This window comes from Triticum aestivum, chromosome 7A, assembly GCF_018294505.1.
Source record: "Triticum aestivum cultivar Chinese Spring chromosome 7A, IWGSC CS RefSeq v2.1, whole genome shotgun sequence".
NCBI classification, from domain to species: domain Eukaryota; kingdom Viridiplantae; phylum Streptophyta; class Magnoliopsida; order Poales; family Poaceae; genus Triticum; species Triticum aestivum.
Window position 1 is genome coordinate 490,533,318 of NC_057812.1, and position 7,594 is coordinate 490,540,911.

Here is a 7,594-nt window from a genome sequence, read left to right on the forward strand (position 1 = left end):
ACATAGTGGTCAAGAGCAAGGACAAGGCAACTCTGATCCAATATTTAGACGAGACCTTTGCAAATCTGCGCAAGATCAGCCTCAAGCTCAACCCAGAGAAGTGTGTGTTTGGAGTCCCCTCCGGCAAGCTTCTCGGGTTCTTCGTGTCTCAGCGGGGAATTGAAGCCAATCCCGACAAGATCAAGGCCATTGAGCAGATTGAAGCACCAAAACGCGTCAAGGATGTACAAAGACTTGCCGGTTGCGTGGCTGCTCTCAGCAGGTTTATCTCTAGGTCTGCTGAGCGCGCCCTGCCATTTTTCAAATTATTACAAAAGGCAGGTCCAATGAAATGGACTCCGGAAGTGGAGGCTGCGCTGCAAGACTTGAGGAGATACCTGTCCTCCACTCCAATACTTGTTGCACCTAAGCCACAAGAGAAGTTGCTGCTGTATATAGCGGCAACCAATCAAGTGGTTAGTGCTATGTTAGTAGCGGAGAGGGAGGCAGATGACGAGCCAGCAACCACGGTAGGCGCATCCAGCGACAAGCAGGGGGCTTGCCCGACAAGCTCTGGTCCCGACAAGGATGGATCTGCGCAGACGCGCGAAGAGATACAGAAGAAGATGGTGCAGCGCCCAGTTTACTTTGTCAGTTCCCTTCTGCAGGGGGCTAGGTCAAGGTACTCTGGCATGCAGAAATTGCTTTTCGGCCTTCTCATGGCCTCAAGAAAGCTGCGCCATTACTTCCAAGCACATGAGATCACAGTTGTCACTCGCTTTCCGCTGAAGAGGATACTACAGAATCCGGAAACGACATGCAGGATTGTTGAGTGGGCACTGGAACTGTCAAGCTTTGGCCTCAACTTTGAGAGTACTTCAACTATCCAAAGCAGAGCATTGGCAGAATTCATAGTAGAATGGACACCAACACCAGATGAAGAAATTCCAGAAACGAGCATCCCTGTCAAAGAAGCAAGCAAAGAGTGGCTGATGTACTTTGATGGTGCCTTTTCGCTGCAAGGCGCCGGCGCTGGCGTGCTGCTCATCGCACCCACCGGAGAGCACCTCAAGTACGTAGTCCAGATGCACTTTCCCAAGGAGCAAGCAACAAACAATACTGCAGAGTATGAAGCCTTGCTTGCCGGTCTCAGGATCGCGGCAGACCTTGGGATCAAGAAGCTCATTGTCAGAGGTGACTCGCAGCTTGTCGTCCACCAAGTGAACAAGAGCTATCAGAGTCCATTGATGGAAGCCTACGTCGACGAAGTAAGAAAGCTAGAAGAGCACTTTGACGGCCTACAGATGGAGCATGTTCCAAGAGCTCAGAACGCCATTGCTGATGGCCTGTCAAAGTGCGCCGCACTTAAGTTACCTGTGGAACCAGGTATTTTTGTGCTCAAGCTGACTCAACCGTCTGTAGCGCCATCAACTGGACAGAGCAAGAAGAGGAAGTTGATTTCTGGTGACTATTTGCCGGCAGAGCTCCCCGAAGCCGCCGCCAAGAAGGTCCCCAAGATCAATGCCAAGAGCGCTGAGGAGCAGTCTGCTCCGGCAAGCCCTAGGGTTTGTTCCATTGAAGCAGAAGCTCCCGACAAGTTTTGCTTCGGCAAACTTGCCGGGGAACGTCAAGCTCCGGCGGAGCCGCAGGTTCTTGCCATAGAAGCGGGCGTTCCCGCAGCAACAGATTTGCCTTGCACTGAGGAGCAGTCTGCTCCGGCTAGCCCCAGGGTTTGTTCCGTTGAAGCAGAAGCTCCCGACAAGTTTTGCTCTGGCAAGCTTGCCGGTGAACGTCAAGCTCCGGCGGAGCCGCAGGTTCTCGCCGTAGAAGCGGATGTTCCTGCAACAGCAGATTTGCCTTTAGTCCTTGTTGTCGAGCCACAAGCTCCAGCATGGGCACATCAGATTGTCCATTTCCTTCAGACAGGAGAACTTCCCGAAGAGCGAGAAGAAGCGGAAAGAGTAGCCCGGCAGTCAAGTATGTACCAGTTTGTCGACAAGACACTGTACAAAAGAAGACTCAACAGTGTGAAATTGAAGTGTATTCACTGGGAAGACGGACAAAAGCTGTCGGCAGAGATACATGGAGGCATATGTGGTCACCACATTGGCGCAAGAGCACTTGTCGGCAAAGCATTCCGGCAAGGTTTCTTTTGGCCAACAGCCCTCCAGGATGCAACTGCACAAGTAACCAAGTGTGAAGCGTGCCAGTTCCATTCCAAGCAGATACACCAACCAGCTCAAGCTCTCCAGACGATCCCTTTATCCTGGCCATTTTCGGTCTGGGGGCTCGACATCCTCGGCCCCTTTCCCCGAGCAGTCGGGGGCTTTGAGTACTTGTACGTTGCAATCGACAAGTTCACAAAGTGGCCGGAAGTGGAACCAGTGAGGAAGGTGACAGCACAGTCAGCAGTCAAGTTCTTCAGGTCGATTGTTTGCCGCTTCGCGATCCCTAACAGGATAATCACCAACAACGGCACACAATTCACGAGCTGCACCTTCATGCAGTACGTCCAAGATCTTGGCGCCAAGGTCTGCTTTGCTTCTGTTGCTCACCCGAGAAGCAACGGTCAAGCGGAGAGGGTGAATGCTGAAGTGCTGCGCGGGCTCAAGACCAGAACTTTCGACAGGCTGCACAAGTGCGGAAGAAACTGGATCGAGGAGCTGTCGGTGGTTCTTTGGTCGATCAGAACGACGCCAAATCGAGCCACTGGCCAGACACCTTTCGCTCTAGTCTATGGAGCAGAGGCAGTTATCCCCACAGAACTCATATACGGGTCACCTCGAGTGCTCGCTTATGATGAGCTTGAGCAAGAGCAGCTGCGACAAGATGACGCGCTGCTCCTTGAGGAAGATCGTCTTCAGGCTGCTGTGCGAGCTGCTCGCTACCAGCAAGCTTTGCGCCGCTACCATAGCCGCAAAGTTAATGCCAGAAGTCTCGAGGAAGGCGACCTTGTTCTTCGGCGTGTTCAGTCCGCCAAGAATTCCAACAAGTTGACGCCGAAGTGGGAAGGCCCTTACCGGGTGAAACGAGTCACTAGGCCTGGCGCTGTCCGCCTTGAGACCGAAGATTGCATTCCGGTGAGCAACTCCTGGAACATTGAGCATCTTCGTAAGTTTTACCCGTAAGGCGCGGTTGCCGGAACCTGTTCCGTTAACCACCTTTTGTACAAGTCTTGCCGCTGTTGCATGTAATCCTTTGTACAAAGCCGGGTGCAGACCCCGTGCATAAGTAAAGCTCATGTGCTCCGCACATCTTGTCAATTTCATGCATTCTATTTTTTGCATATGTGATCTGACACTTTGTGCAGCACCTACTCCCCGGTAAGCAATAACAAGCCGTAAGGCTCTATATCTTTATTTTCTCTTCTTTCTTTCTTCTCAAGGAAAGGAAGGTTCCCCTCGCCCACAAGTTTGCTGGGGGGAAAGGAGAAGATAATGGTATGGACCAGGCGTCGTTCAAGAAAGTTTCGCCTTGCCGGGAAGCAAGCAACAGAAAAGCTAAGTTGCCAAAGTTTGAGCAATCAAATTTTTTAATTTTTAAGTTATCTCCCTTGAACGACCGCACTTTGTATGGAAAACCTGTGCGCGGAGGAACCAACTCGTGGCTAGTTGCGCCCTTACTTTGTTTCGAGTCTGCTCAACAACTTAAGCGAGCTGCAACTAGTTGCGACAAGGTTTCTTGTCGGTAGCGGCACCGCCAGCAGGCTGCTGACGTCCCGCACTCAGCGCTCGCGGCTCAGGTGCCTGCACCGGCAAGTTCCCTAAAAGCGTAGGGTAAAAAGACATACAAAGGGAGGAATCAAGTAAAGGGAATAACATTGCAATTATTACCCAGAATAGAGTTATATTACAAAGATAGCTTGTCGCGGCTCTAACAGATTGTTTTCATAACATGACAAACAACGACAAGAAAAGAAGAAACGGGCAACCTAGTCTACGCGGTCGCCCTCGATCCTCTTGATCCCGCTCACCTTGTCCATAATGGGTGCGACAAGGGTCTTGAGCGCCTCCAGATCAGCATCCGGCGGCAAGGTCTTGAGGACGTTGGTGAGGTTGAGGCCCGGATTCCGGAAGGCCACCTTCACCAACACTTTCTGAAGAGCTCCCGCGCAGATCTTGCGCGACTCGTCGGCCAGCTGCTTTGGGATCCTCTCCCGGAGTCGCTGGAGAGCCGTCGCCACGCCCTTGAAGAACAAGACGAGCTTGGCGCTGGGTTGGAGGTTCTCGTCGGAGGGATACCCGAGATCCTCCATCCCTAGCTGCGCCAACTCCCTGTCAATGTCTGTGGCAGCATTCACAAGACTCTCCGTCCAGTGCTCCACAGTCTCCCTGAAGGCATTCTGGGTGGCGGCAACACTCTGCAGCAGCGCCTTGTCAGCCTTGATCTCTTCTTTCAAGGCCGCCTCCTGCTTCTTGGCGCCGTCCAGAGTCTTGGTCAAAGCGGTCAGCTTCAACTCAAGATTCGCGTTGGAGTCCTTGGCGGCGCTGAGCTCTCTGCCCTTCTCGGCGAGATCAGCCTCCAGCTGCGCCACCTTCGTCTCCAACTCCTTCTTGGCGGCCTCGGCGGCTGCGGCAGCATCCTCCGCTTGCTTGAGGGCTCCGCCGAGTTTCTCCTCGCGCACGGCAAGCTCCTCCTCGTGGGCGTCAAGATTGACCTTCCGCTGCGCCAGCTCGCCCTCCTTCGCGGATAGCTTCATAGCGGCAAGCCGCTGTTGCTCTTTGACTTCGGCCTTCCCGAGGAGGAAGGCCTTCTGCGCCTCGGCAAGTTGCTCCCGCTCCTCCGCCAAGGACCGGAGAGCTTCCTGGTGAAGACCCCGGAGCTCCTCCGCATGCTTCTCGATGTCTGCTCCCGCTTTCGCGACAAGCGCCTCGCGGGAGTCTAGCTTGGCTTGCCGCGCGCGGTAGAGCGACAACAGCTTCCGCAGCACCCGCTCCTCCTCAGGCTCGTTGTTGCTGCTTGGCGCGTCAACCAGCGTCAGCCCAGCGGAGGCGAGCACTTCTCCATCGAAGATCTCCCCTTCGACCGGTGCTCTGGAGCTTGACGCCCAGGGGAGTTTGATGAAGACGCCTTCGCCGGCCTTCAAGTAGACGCCTGGCTGGGGCTCTTCGGAGCCTGGCGCTGCGGCAGCGGCGGACGGGTCGGCGGTCGGTGTAGCGCCTGGCGCTCCTGCGGCCTCAGGGTCGTCAGTGCGATCGCCGGACCCCTCGCCAGTTGCTACGGCGGCAGCCTTGGCGGCCTCTGTGTCGGCGGGATCGCCAGCACCGGCTGCTTCTTCGGCGGCAACCTCGGTCTCCATTGCCTCTGTAGCAGATGGGTCTGACAGCCGGAAAGGGGAGAAGAGTCAAGCAAAAATCCAACAAAAAGAAGATCAAGAGAAGAAGAACCCAAGGGAAATCTTGTAGCGAAAGGATTACCTGTACCGGGTTCTGCAGTCGTGGTCTCCGCCGTCAGGGGGCCGCCGGTGCTGTCCCTTGCCGGAGAACCCTCCCTTGCCGGAGACTTCTCCCTTGCCGGGAAGCCCTCCATTGCCGGAGAGTTCTCCCTTGTCGGGGGATTCTCCCTTGGCTCCTGGTGGGGCTGCTCTGCTCCTACACAAATCAGCAATCAAATATCAGCAAATATAGAGTATCCATGCGCGCCTCACAAGCGGAAAGCAAACCATATACTTACGCTGGGGGCTGCTCTGGAGAAAAGTTGTCGGGTCTGGCAAGGTTGTCTCGGGCGCACCTCCTGCTGTCGCAGTAGGTTCGTCCTCGATGACAATCACCGGGACCTTGGCCCTCTTTGCTGCTCTCTGGGCCAGAGTCCTAAAGAGGAACGAGTTCAGAGAAAAGCAAATGAGATACAAAACAAAATAGCAAGAATTGAAGAATTGCAAGTACAACAAGAGAAGCTTACTCTTCTTCTTCTTCCTCGTCGGAGCTGAACGCGGAGAAGTCGAAGTCCGGCGTGCGCCCGGCGCGAGGAGGCGGAGGAGAAGCTTCCCTTGGCCGCTTGGCGGGAGCAGTGGCGGTGGTCTGAGACGACCCCGCTCCGGCTGCCGGCGCGGCGTGAGTAGCGGCAGGAACTGAAGCGGTGGTCCGGCTAGACCCCGCTCCAGTTGCCGTCGTAGCATGAGGCGCTCCCGCGGCAACGGTGTTTGCCGCGGTGGAGCGTGTCACGCGGCGCGGTGACTGTTGACCCGCTTGCCGCTCCGCTACGTCACTGGCCTTGCGGAGACGCCTTCTTGGTGGGGATGGAGGCTCTGCTTGCGGCGAGCTGCCTGAAGATGAAGAGGAAGAGGAGCTGATCTCCAGTGAGCCGCTCGTATCCTTGGCGGGCTCGCTCGACCCGACGCCATGACCGGCAAATTCTTTCTTGCCGGCGGGCTCCCTTCGCTCGGCACGGCTTGCCGCCTCTGCTGCATCTGCCTCCTCCACGGTGAATCCAAATTCACCCGCGGCTGCGGCTGCCGCCGCCTCCTCCAGCCTAGTGGCGATGCATGTCATCTCCTCATCGGTGGTGTCGCGGGTGAGGCTATCCTTCTCGTCGGAGCGGATCGGCACTTCCACCAAGTCATCGAAGAACTGTTGCACGACGTCGTCTGCAAGCTCCTGCCAAGTTGGCACAATTCCATGTGAGTCGCATAGCGGCATCATTGCACGGATGCGGTCGAGCGCGGAATTTTTGCACAACGGAACGACACCCCCCGGCAACCTGAATACCTCGGGATGTTGGGGGTCATACTTGAATAGCTCCTGCAGCATCGCGTTGAGCTCCAGAACCGTGAAGTTGAAGTTGAGGCCCGGACGCAGCCTCATGATATCTGCTGCATTCTTGAACTCCCAGGTGGGTCTCCCCCGTTCTTGCAGGGGGGCGATGCGGCGGCGAAGAAAGTCTGCACCAACAGCGCCTACAGTGAGCCCGACAAGCCTGAGGCGCAGGATCCGGGTGACAAAATCTTCAGCCTGTCGTCTTCCGGGGCCACGTCACTCCAATCGCTGCCGCGTGCTACTGGGGTTTGGCGCCGGGTGGTGAATGGCTGCGGGTTCTCCTCGTCAATCCAGCACCAGTCTGCTCTCCACTCCTCCCACTTGCCACGGAATTCTCCCTCCAGATAAGTTTCCTTCTTGCCGGCCCTTGAGATCCAGGCGATTCCGCCGGATAGAGGCTCTCCTCTCTCTACTCGGGGTATGAAGAAATGGCGAAAGAGGGCTACATTGGGATGGACTCCGACAAAGTTTTCACAGAGATGTGCGAAAACTGCCATGGTCAGAACGGCATTGGGGGTGAAGTCAAGGAGGTGGAACCCATAGGTGTTCATGATATAGCAGAAGAATTCAGAGAAAGGCGGGCAGAGCCCGCAGTAGAAGAACAAGGCGAAGAAAGGGTATCCATTTGGGGCCTTCTTCCAAGCGGTGGCGGGGAGTACCTTCGTGCGCGGATGCGCTCGTGTCTCCGTCGACCAGAAGAGGTAGTAGTTCTCCCTCAGCTCCTTCGCGTCAAGCTTGGGGGGGAAGACTGCCCGCTCCTTCCGCAGCGCTGCAAGCCGCTGCGCCTCGGTCGACTTCACGACCTTCCCCTTGTCGGCTTTTGGAGCCATGGCGGATGTAGTGGAGGAGGTTGACGGTGT